Source organism: Heterocephalus glaber, unplaced genomic scaffold (assembly GCF_053883595.1).
Source record: "Heterocephalus glaber isolate CG9 unplaced genomic scaffold, H.glaber_assembly_v1.0 deba00001600, whole genome shotgun sequence".
NCBI lineage: Eukaryota > Metazoa > Chordata > Mammalia > Rodentia > Bathyergidae > Heterocephalus > Heterocephalus glaber.
In genome coordinates, this window is record NW_028258372.1 from 3343817 (window position 1) to 3356398 (window position 12582).

At 40.1% G+C, this 12582-nt stretch overlaps 1 protein-coding gene and 1 pseudogene across 5 annotated transcripts in view; one reads left to right on the top strand and one right to left on the bottom strand.

Moving 5' to 3' along the window:
- Nucleotides 1–12582, bottom strand: part of Pld5 (phospholipase D family member 5) — a 365640-nt gene that overhangs the window by 246684 nt on the left and 106374 nt on the right. The gene's annotated exons all lie outside the window — the stretch shown is intronic.
- Nucleotides 3350–4280, top strand: LOC106010065 (cyclin-G1 pseudogene; annotated as a pseudogene).

Sequence of the window (12582 nt, forward strand, 5' to 3'; positions counted from 1 at the left end):
ACATAATCAAACTAAAGAATATCTATTTTTGCAACTTTGCTTCATCTAATAAGTTTTTAGAATCTTCTACACCATTACACATAGCTTTTCTTGTTTGTTTTTTTGGTACTGGGGATCGAACTCAGAACCTTGCACTTGCAAGGGAGGCGGTGGAACCACTGACCTAAATCCCCAGTTACACACAGCATTTTAAAAAATTCTTTTAGTAGCTGAAGACTATTCCGTAGCATATGATTGATGCTCACAATTTCTTTTAATGATCAAAACATTGAAAATGAACATTCTCCAAAGACTAAGTTTTCCTGTAAATTTATTCAAAACCACACATTGTGTGGAAACTAAAGATCTTATTTTTATTAAAAGAGGAATAACATGCCTTAGTGAAGGATTATTTAGTAGAATGATCCTCAGCCTAATTCCAGAGTAAGTAGAAGGGAGGATGGTTTAAATTCTGAAGTCAAGATTTTCTGACAGAGAAAAATGATTAATAATTTTGTAGACTAATCAGAAAAACTGTTATTCCTGTTCTTTGAACATTTTAGACAACGTATCTTTCCATCTAAGCTCACGTGGAGGATGACTCCAGCCATCGGTTCTAGACCTGGTTTTGTCTGCTCACCTACCAGTCTTCAGCTCAATGCAACTGGCCTGTTTATCCATTATTTATCTTGGTCACTCTCTACATATCAATACATACTTCAAAGACATAGGAATTGCCCTACAGACTTAAATTTTGGTGGCAATAAATTGAACTAGATGATTCTTACAGTGCATTTCATTTACGATAATGGCAAACCCAACAGTAATTAAAGAGGAAGACCTTCCTTTCTCACGTTTTTATGACGTAATGAAAAGTTGTTCAGCTTGTGTCACTAGTGCAAGCACAAAGTGAAAGCATTCAAGAGACACACAAGCCTGAGATCCAAAGCCACCTTCAGAACTCGTGGCAGCTAAGCAACCAGCTGAGGGACCCAAGGCAAGAACAGGCAGCTGAGGGTCATCCAAGGTACTATAAGGGCCACTCCAAATCACCATCCACCGTGCTACAGTCTCCAAAAGGCTCATGTGTCCAGGGCTTCATTGCCAGGCTCTGGTGCTACTGGGAGGAGGTGAGACTGACAGAGGGAAGTTAGGTCGTCAGGGACATCAGGGCTCTGGTCTCTTCCCATCTCTCTTTTTTGTTTCTGGCCACCATGACATGAACAGTCATCCATCCCTGCCATCTCCTCCCCGCCACATGTTGTGCTACCACAGGCACAAAACAACTGGGCCAAGCATCCATGGCCTGAAACTTGGGCCAAAATTATCCTTACCTCCTTATAAGGTGATTTATCTTGGGTATTTGTTAAGGCAATGGAAAACCGACTAACACATAAGGGATTCTACAGTGACATAAGTAGGTCTTCTCGGACAGTCCCAAGTGAAAAGCCCACTTACTTTATAGAATTTATTACCTGTAATATAGTGTCATTGTTTCCAAATCTTGAGGTATTGCTATGTGGCTCATTCCATCATATCTCAAAGGGGCAAAGGGAAAGCAAACACCACTAACTAGCATGGTAGAAGAAAAGGTGGTAAGAAAGCTACTATCGAAAGAGTTTTAAAAATTGTTATACTAATATGCAATTACCACCCTCCCTCAGGAACTAAAGGGAATCAAATAAATCCCACTAAATATTCATCAGTAAATTATAGAAATCTGATTCAGATGGCTTGAATGCTGAATTCAAGAACTGTTGTTGTCTTCTGTGATGCTAAAATTTATTTATTCATTTCTCTATTTGTTTTTGCAGTGTTGGGGATCAAACTAAGGCCTAATGCATGCTAGACAAATGCTCTACCACTGAGCTACAGCCCCAGCCCTGTGATGCTGAGCTTCTATGATCCAGTGGCAAAAGTTAGGGGTCAAGTTCTACTAACCAACAGAGAATAGAATTCAGTGGACAAGTGGGAGTGTTGTGCTGTGTGTGACCGACACCAATTTTACCAATAATAAAAAACATATATTCTTAAAAGATGATTGAGAGATGCAAATTATTCCAGATAGAAATAGTGTGGGCTAATATTTTTTAAGAGAAAATAATGATCCAGTATGACTTTGGTAAATAAGGGGAATAGATTACAATTAATACAATCAAAAAGTAATACATTCTTTAAATAGTAAGACACTTGAGGGTTACACACTCAGGTAATGTTATGGCTTGTGTCTAGATGTCCCTCCAAGGTCTCATGCAGTTAAAGGTGGGGCTTTTTGGAGGTGGCTAGGGTGTGTGATGCTGGGATCAAGAATGTGATGCTGTGATCGGCTCACTGTGGATGCTAGGATTAGGGGTGTGAGTGGTACCACCCTCTAAAGAGCTGGTAGCCTGGATAAAATATGGGACAGAAAGAGGGCTGCTGTTGCTTGTCGCTTGCCCCTTGTTGCTTGTCTGCCGCCTTCTGCTTGCCATGGACTGTTTCTCCTCTGTGATGCCCCTCTGCCATGCCACCTTGCCTTGGAGACAACCAACTATGCATTAAAAACTCTGTGAACTGTGAACTGTAATAAACCTTTCCTCTTTTAACTCTGGTTGTCGGGCATTTTGTCTCAGCAATGAGAAAATAACTAAGACAAACAGTAACTGATGCATGACCTCTCTCTACAGGGTCCCTGAGAAAGGACTGCTTAGCTTGTGTTTCTTGTTTGTCAGTTTGTCCAACTTTGAGCATTGTGTTTGAATGAGTCTAAATTTCAGGCCCAAACACGGAGCACCAATTCTGTACAGCACATTTTATGAATTATTTCAGGAATTTTACAACATAATTTACCACTGTTGACCATGTGCAATGTTTCAAGTGAAATTTTTAATGAAATAATCTGTAATCTACAAATGTAGATTGAATGCTCTGCTCCTCCCTTGGTAACATCTTACAAAAATTATAGTACAGTATCAGTAACAAGGTATCAAGATTGATATGATCCACCAATCATATTCAGATTTCCCCAGCTTTATTTGTAGTCATTTGTGACTTTATTACCACTTTATCATCTTTGTTGATTCATGTATTCACCACCAAAATCAAAATACTGAAGAGTTCCTAATTTTGAATTATCATTTCAAAAATATACAAATGAAAGCATAGAGTATGTCCTATCTTGGGGTTAGATTTCTTATCCTCAATACAATTGCATCAAAAAATTTCCAGGTGGCTTCGCTGCGGTCTGACTGGGAGGAGGGCGGTATACACCCAGGTGTGCTTCGGAGATCTTCACCCAGGACAGTTCTCCCTCCCTGGGCCTCTCCCCTCCCGCCCTCGAGTGTCCTCGCCTCCTAGGCCTCTCCTATCCGATATCGTGGGGTGAGGTGAGAGCAGGTCTGGGAGGGCGGTCACACTGAGGAGCCGCAGTCTCTACCAAGATGACAGAAGTCCTGACAACTGACTCCCAGAAACTGCCACACCAGCTGAATACCCTATGGGAACAGGAGGCTAGATGTCAGCCAAGGGTCTGTGGCTTGAAACTAATTGAATCTGCACATGACAATGGCCTTAGAATGACTGCAAGACTGAGGGACTTTGAAGTGAAAGATCTTCTTAGTCTAACTCAGTTCTTTGGCTTTGATATGGAGACACTTTAGCTGTGAATTTACTGGACAGATTCCTGTCTAAAATGAAAGTACAGCCCAAACACCTTGGGTGTATTGGACTGAGGTGCTTTTGTTTGGCTGTAAAATCAACAGAAGAGGAAAGAAATGTCCCATTGGCAACTGACTTGATCTGAATAAGTCAGTATCAGTTCACGGTTTCAGACTTGATGCCAATGGAAAAGATTTTATTGGAGAAATTGTGTTGGAAAGTCAAAGCTACCACTGCCTTTCAATTTCTACAACTCTTTTATTCATTCATTCAAGAGAGCTTGCCATTTCAAAGGAAAAATAGCCTAAATTTGGCAAGACTAGGAGCTCAGCTTAAGGCATGTCACTGCAGGATCATATTTTCTAAAGCAAAGCCTTCTTGTGTTGGCCTTATCTATCACTGCATTGAAGATCCAAGCACAGAAGTGTGTAGAGTTAACAGAAGGAGTAGAATGCCTTCAGAAATATTCCAAGATTAATAGCAGAGATCTGACCTCCTGGCAAGAGCTTGTATCCAAATGTTTAACTGAATATTCATCTAACAAGTGTTCCAAAGTGAATGTTCAGAAGTTGAAGTGGATTGTTTCTGAGCATACTGCACAGCACCTGAAGTACAGTTACTACAGAATAACTCACCTTCCAACAATTCCTGAAACGGTTTCTTAATTGGTAAATTCTCTGTATAGAGAAAATTGCATAATTTTCTTCTACAATTGAAGTTTGAAATATTATCTTCAAGATAAACCAACTGGACTTGGAATAGCAAAAGGGAAAAACAGGTATCACCAATCTAGTCAGCTAACTCTTGAAGGCATTTGCTATATATAAGGTACAACACCCTAAGGGCTGGGCATGGTGGCACATGCCTGTAATCCTAGCACTTGGGAGGCTGAAGCAGGAGGATTGCCATGAGTTTGAGGCCAGCCTGGGCTACATAGCGAGTTCAAGTTCAGCTTGAACCACACAGTAGACCCTGTCTCAGAAATGATTTAAAAAAATACCCTTAGGAATGTCCAATGTCTGATTTATGTTAATCATTTCATTAAATTAGCAGTTTAGAAAACAACATCCTCTTTAATAACCTGAATTTTTAAAGTAGTGCTGAAGTAATGTTTTTTTTAATTACACATTTTGCTAAATGTATCCCCAAGCTCTAGCTCATTTAAAGTTATAATAGGACCAAAAGTTTGATCCATATATGAACTAATTTGAGACTGTTAGCTTACAAGCAGAAGCATTATGAACTTGAATGTTACTCGTAAAGAAAAAGTAATACAAAGCAGACGATCTCTTCTGGGTTTCTGAAAATTGCCAATATGTCTCAACATACTGCTATTGCAATTGGAATACTAGAAAGTAATTATATTCATAAAAAATGTAAATTCAGTCACTCATATATTCTGTATGTTCTTGCCATCTAAATTTATTAACTTACAGTAATGATTTATGTTTTTCTACTCAAAACTAAATGGTAACATTTAACACATCTGCATATGATTATGAAACTTAGGTATGAAAAATTTATTTTTAATGGGTAGTAATATTTAGATAAACTTTTGATAAATTGGGGGGTTTTGTTCTTTACATAAATAGTATTACTTCAGCAATAAAAAATTTCTCTGAAGCCTTTCTCAACAACCCTGAACTATGGATTCCATAATGTTATAATGGATTTAAGTTATAAACCATTAAAACATCACAACTAGATTAGTATGATGTTCTCCATCTTGGGAAAACTGCGTAATTAATATAACGCTGCAATAGGATTGTTTAGATGTGAATTCATCTGTAAAGCTAAAAGAATAAACGTGAAACACTTAATGCAAGCCTGAAAAGGTGGAAAAAAAATTCCGGACTGTTGCTTGTGTTAAGTGTTTCTTTTTACTGCTCAGTGGTAATGGTGATGAGTATAGCTGAATGTACTATAATTTGTGTAGTCATTCACTTGTTCTGAGATGATTTCGAGTTTTTGGTTTTTACAACAAATAAAGAAGCTGTAACTGTGTGTACAGGGTTTGTGTGCACATAAGTCCTCATCCCTCTGGGATAAATGTTCAAGCATACAATTTCTGGGCTGTACATTAATAGCATATTTAGTTTTAAAGGGGCTATGTCATTTTATATTCCCCAAAAGCAATATCTGAGTGACCAGTTTCTCTGCATCCTCTCCAGCAATTGATATTTTCATTATTTTTTATTTTAGGCATTTTCATTAGGACTTTCCTGAAACCTCCAGTGACGTAAACCTCACAGGTTCCCAAGGAAGCCTTCCACTTATGCTGTATGAGACCGAGATCTGCCCCTTGATAATATCCCTGACCTGGCCCCATTCTGCTGTCAGGAGCCCCATACCCTCTCTGTGTCAACACCCCTCTCTCCCTCTCTCAAGCATGTTCTCCTTCCTGAGGTTGGCATTCTCAATCCAATTATTTCTGCAAAATCATGTTTTGCAACCCCTTTGTTATCATAGCCTCTTTTTCACAAAACAAATTATCTTTCTTTAGGTCCTTCTACAGATGACAGACTCTGTCATAGGCTTGGGAAAATACAGACAAATAAAATAAGGAAATAAGGTTCCATCTCAAGATGAACCACTCTACGCTCTACAACATAGTAAGTGTTATTTATAGAGCTATATACCAACAATAATCAATATGATGGGTATTGGCCATTGAGGACCAACTTTATCATTCACAAATATTTGATTCCCTTTCACAATATGTGCAGTCAAATGAAGAGTAAGTTCTTCAACATAGAATTAAAAGACATAGTGATAGCATGGAGTGTAGAGTTGTGGGCTGGAATGGGGTCAGGGAAGGGAGAGCTGTGAGCAAGAGAGGCCTTTGGATGGAAAGGTAGGCAGAGGCAGGCATCCCAAGCTGTGGGATTAGCTGGGCACAGGAGTGCAAGTCTGAATGATCTGAAGCAATCAGGAGCATCACTTGACCTACAAGTGGTGTGGGATTGCTGAAGCCTAACTCATGAGGGACAAAAGGCGGAGGATAAGGTAGGAGAAGAAATGGGGAGGCATCTTCGGACTTGTTAAGGAATGGGGATTCTGTCCTGCAGATAACGGGGCATGAAGCCAGAGCCAGGCAGTTCAGCTTTCTATGCAAAACAGGCCTCTTTGGTAGTTGTGGGGAAGAGGAACCTGAGAGGAACAAGACTGAGAAGAGTTATCAGGTCAAAGCTACTGTAATTGTCCATCTGAGATGTGCTTGGGTTGAAAACAAAGGAAGGAAGGCATGGAAAGGCTCTTAAGAAATAATTCAGAGACAGAAATCATGACTGGGTACTGACTTTGTGAGAAGTGAAGAAAGAAGTATATTTGACAAGGAAATATGACTTAAGAAACATAGGATTAAATATTTGATTGTTTAAAGGTTACAAGGACAGAAGAAAGAGATCTTAGAAGGAGCAATTTAAGTTTGGGATTATTAAAACTAAAGGGAAATCTGACTCTGACTTTTACTCATATGGAAAAGTACCAAATTAAAGATTGTAGTCACATCTTCATTTTTCCCAAAGGAAATCTCTCTAGTAGATGCATACATAATATAGGTCAGGTAGGTGAATAATTTTTGAGTTAATAAGCATTATAAAGGACTATTAAATTACAAATGCAAATTTATGATACAATAAAGGCCGCATTTTCAAGTCAGTTGTGGGGAGTGGAAAACTGTAATGAATAGTGTTAGGACAGAAGAAAACTGTGTGGAAAATGGTTAGTTGTTTTCTTTACTGAATACAATGGTACAGGATTTTGGTATAAATATATTTATCATAAAACTACAAGAAAATGTATGCATCTCTTTATAATCTAAGAGAAGGAACTTCTCTGTGTCTCTAAATCCAGAAGGAATAGGAAAATAATAGATGAATTACATAAAATACTTAATATTAAAAACTATTATTGATAAAAAACATAATAAGCAAAGTAAAAGACTAGTGATGAATTGAGGGAATTTTTTTCTACCTGTATCACAAATGATGAGATAATAAAATAGGAAAGGGAGAAAACAACCACTCTGTAGGAAATTGGGCTGAAGAAGACAGTTCACACACAAAGAAGTGTAAATATCTCTTAACTATTGTTATAGCTTGGGTCCAGATGTCCCCCCAAAGCCTTGTGCGGTCACAGGTGGCACTTTTCTGAGGTGGCTGGATCTCGATTGAGTGATGCTGGAATCAGGGATGTGATGCTGGACTGATTCATGGTGTGATGTTAGGAATAAGGGTGTCCCATTCTGGATAGAATATAAGGCACAGAAAGTGGGGTGCTGCTGTTGCTTGCTGCTGTCACTTCGCTTGCTACTTTACTGCCTTCTGCCTGCCATGGACTGCTTCTCCTCTGCAATGCCCCTCTGGCATGTCACCTTGCCTTGGACCCAGCCGATTATGGACTGAAACAGCCAAAAACCGTGAGCTACAATAAACCTCTCTTCCCTTAACTTTGGTGTTAGGTATTTTATCTCAGCAAAGAGAAAGAGAAACTAAGACAATTATATAAAAAAAGTTAGGTTTTGCTCAGACTAAGAGAAATTCAAATTAGAAATACATCAAAGTATAGTTGTTTTGTCTATGAGATTAATATTAAAAATGAAAAGACACTATCACCCCTGGAGGAAGTATAATTTTCTACAGGTGTTTTAAGGTGATTCAGGTATGTCATATGACACAGGATGTGTAGTATGACCCTTCCAGCTGAAGTCTAAAGGAAGGCTAAGATCTCTTAATACAGCATCTATAATCAGCAGGTCACAAACTGCAAGAATTTAACAAACTCAGCTAATAACACTAACTTAAAACTTGGCAAAATAAATATTATTACCCTACAGGGAATATTTACCCTCCTTCTGCTAAAAAAGAGCAACTTCTTAGGCAGGTATGGTGGCACATAACTGTAATCCCAGCTCTGAGGGAGGCTGAGACATGAGATCACAAGTTCCAGTTCCAGTCCTGCCTGAGCAACTTAGCAAGACCCTGTTTTGAAGTAAAAAGTAAAAAGCGCTGGTGGGAGAGTTCCAGGGTAGAGCATCCCTTGGTTTGATCACTGGTAAAGGGGAAAAAAACTCAAAAAACAAATCTTAGCTTCCTGGTCATTGGTTCCAAACTGCTGTTTCACTTGCACTACGGCCTATGTTGTTACATCACAAAATCCGGTATAGGAAGAGATTCTTGAGCTAGAGGAAATTTCATATGTATTTACAGAAGGTAACTTATACCTTTAACAGTTTGAAACAGGCCAATAATTTATCCTCTTTTCATTCTAGTCAGATTCCTATATGGCTTCTTAACAAGCTACAGCTTTGACAGCCCTGAAACCAAATACCTTCAGCTAAATTAAACATATCACTTTCAAAAGCAAAACGAAGAAAAAAACTTTGTTCCACTGGATGCAAACAAAAGTTTCCATTTGTGAATAAAGCACTGATTCAACAGATTACCCTGATCATTTCTTTTCTAAGCAGTTTGCTCTCCAAGCCAAGATGTCAGTGTCTCCATCCACACCACCACTAACATTCACAGATGTTCCTGCACTCGGTCAGTCTTTAATTACTGGGGCTCCTGTTGTACGTCAGACACTAGACACTCAGCAGTGAGTTCAACAGACAAAAATGTCTGCCCCTTCTCATGGGAGATGGAAACGATAGTCGCAAAAAGTCAATAAAATTCACTGTATTTCAGATGGATGTAAGTGCAACCAGAGAGAGGCAGAGGGTGTGGGGAGATGGGGGGGGAGAGAGACAGAGAGAGAGAGAGAGAGAGAGAGAGAGAGAGAGGGAGGGAGGGAGAGGAAAAATGGTGAGTGAGGCTATAAAGGGGCACATCCTGCAGGACCTTGTGCACCACTGCATGGACTTCAACTTGACTGAGTGAAACAGGAAACTGACCACTGAGGGAAGGACAAGTGGCAGAAAAGTGACTGACGTAACACAGTCACCAAAGAGACAGGCTGCAGTGCTGAGGACACCCTGGGGGGATGAGAGTGGAAACAGGCAGCTTTTGCCACTATCCAGGGGAGCATCAGAACGGGAGCTTGAAAACTAGAATGCATTATGAGATGTGGCCAAAACAGGGCCTGGGGATGTAGCTCAGTGGTGTCGTGCCTGCCTCACAAGCACAAGGTCCTGAGTTCAAGCCCTGGTATGGGAAGGAAAAGAAATGGCCCAAAACAAGTGGTCAGACTCTGAACACATTTTGAAAGTAGACACTACAGTACTTATTTATAGACTTAGATCTGCAATCTAAGAGAAAAGACAAGAGCCAAGCAAAGCTCTGAAGTTTTTAGCCCAAGCAACTGGGAGGACGGAATTTCCACTAATGATATGAGCAACAAGGGCAGGAGAACTCAATTTAGGAAGGAAGATCAGGAGTTGTGGTCCAGATGTGCTAGGTTTGAGGTCCCCACTACACACACAGATTCGGTGTCCTCAAAGGGCTAGGAAGTTAGGTTGAGTCTGGAGTTCAAGGGCGAGGTCTAGACTAAAGGCAGAAATGTCAGAGGTATCAGTGTGTAAATGGAATTTACCGAGACGGGCTTCCATCAAATGGAGTGTCCTAGGCACATCACTAGTCCTCAGAAAGAGGTAAAATTAGCAACCAAGAGCACAAAAGCCAAGAGAACGAGGAATCTCAGAAATCAGCAAGGAAAGTGCTTCTGGGACAAGGGCTGAGCCACTGTAGTATCAGATTCAAATGCTGCCAGTAGAGTAGGTGAAATGGCACTGGGCACCGTGTGGCCTGAGTCATACTCAATCTCTTTACACAATTTCATGGCCAAATGAACTCAATACTCCTTCAGCCTCCACACCTGACTGTACCCTGTGGTCCACCACATCCCGTAACACCTCTGCCGTGTATGAAGCTTGGCCACAGGTTCTCGACTGACAGTGTAAAGAGGCAATGTCAATATCAAATAATATTTGGAATAATGGGCCCAGGATTTAGCTCAATCCACCATCTGCCTCGCAAGCTCAAGGTCCCAAGTTTGATCCCCGGTAACAAAAAAAAAAATTTGGAATAATGATCTCTGAGTAGAAAAGATTCCTTCTGGGACTGGAGTAGAAGCATGTTCTTACTCTTCTAAATAAGAGAGACTTCATTCAGAGACATGGAATCACGGAGCACAGATAAAGCTCAAGCCAGGTTTCATATCACTTCCTGTGGTACTCCTGAGGAAGAAAAGGGATGATTTGGAACCAGAGAGCAGTTAGACTCTCACATCTCCATCGAGTTGGGTTTGTGCCCAAAGTGGAAATGACAGGTGGGTGGAGTATTCACATCTCCTGCAGGACACTTCTCATAACGTCAGGAAAGCAGGGGATTTCCCTTGTGACCAGCAAGGAACACAGTGAAAAGACCAGTCATGTGACTTGTGGTCTTAAGCTGTCCCAGGACTGAGCCATTATATGGCACAAGTTAACTGTGATCCTGAATCTTATTACAAACAAACAGAAATACATGGCGTGGGCTGCCCAAGTACAAAGCTGTTTACAGCCCTTCAAAATGCAGTGAAAAACTAACTACGCTCCTATATTTCAAACACAGCTCCAGTGGCCCACCTCATACCACTGTATTAGCATCTAATTATATCAACCAGCTTTTAATCCAAGACTTACAGATTCCAACTACTTTATGGGCCTTCCTGTATCATGGCGGCCAAGTGTACACCGTGACAGGTTTGCTGAGAGTCCTCAGCTACCACATTTTTCTCTATTTTCTACTGGATGTTAGCTGAATTGAAAGGTTCCTGGGGGACCCACAAGCCACGCAATGGAGACTGTGACCTTTGAGGATGTAGCTGTGAACTTTACCAAGGCAGAATGGGCTTGCTGAATCCACCCCCAAAAAAGCTCTATGAAGATGTGATGTGGGAAGCCTGTATGCATATGAGTGCTATAGAAAGAACCGGTGGTAACCAGCAAATGGAAGAACAATACAAAAACTGTTCAAGAAATCCAACTACTTTATGGGACGTTTTGATGATAAAGAGAAATTTTTAAATGTCCATTAAAAAGGTCCTCAGGTTAAGGAATCTCAGACCTACAACTAAGACTATCATGGACTCTTACAAAACCCTTCAGTAAACTTGTTGCATGTGGGCTCCCTGCTTCCTTTGCAGAGGATCTTCTAGCCCTTGTTTTGCAGTTGAAGATAATACTACCTTGTATGGAGCACTTACAAGGCACCATTCCAAATGGTTTATGTGCATAATGCCATTAATACCTGCAAAGGCTTTGTGAGGTGGATACATCATATGTGTGAGAAAACTGAGACTTTAAAAGATTAAGTACTTGTTCCAGCTCTCAGTTGCTAAGCCCTAGAGACAGGACCAGAACCCTGATACTGGGCCTCCAGAGCCCTCGCTGTCAGTCATTCCATCACTTCTGCTGTTAGGACGAGTTTCTTGTGATGAAAATTGGTACTACATTCTTACAGTCCCAAACTCTACAATCGGATTACACAGCAAATGTGATGTTATATGATTTCTTATTGCTGTTATTAACTTTCTATTGATATGAAAAGTATCTTTAAGAACACATATTTTAATAATAAATACCCACTCCCAAATTACTTCCTCATCCACTTCGGATACAACTGGATGGAAGCTTTACTGCCTTCTATGATTCTTTCTCTAGTATGGATAAATCAATTTCAGCACTGGAAGAATTGTAAGAATCGATGATTGTTATATGTATATATACTCTAATTGTTCCAATTTTCCCAATTTTTTCCTACTTGTGCATTCCTGGGTTCAGGAATCACCCTATCCTAATCTCATTCTGGTATCTGCCAGTCAAAGCATCCCAACTTTGCTACTGAAATAAATGCAACCTTATGTATCTTGGCAGCTTGGGCAGTTTGTTGGGAAGAGACCATCCCAGTGATGGTTGTTCTCAGCACTCTAGTACTTTTATCTTTAAAAAGAATTCACATCCATTTTGCATCCGATATTATTCAGCTA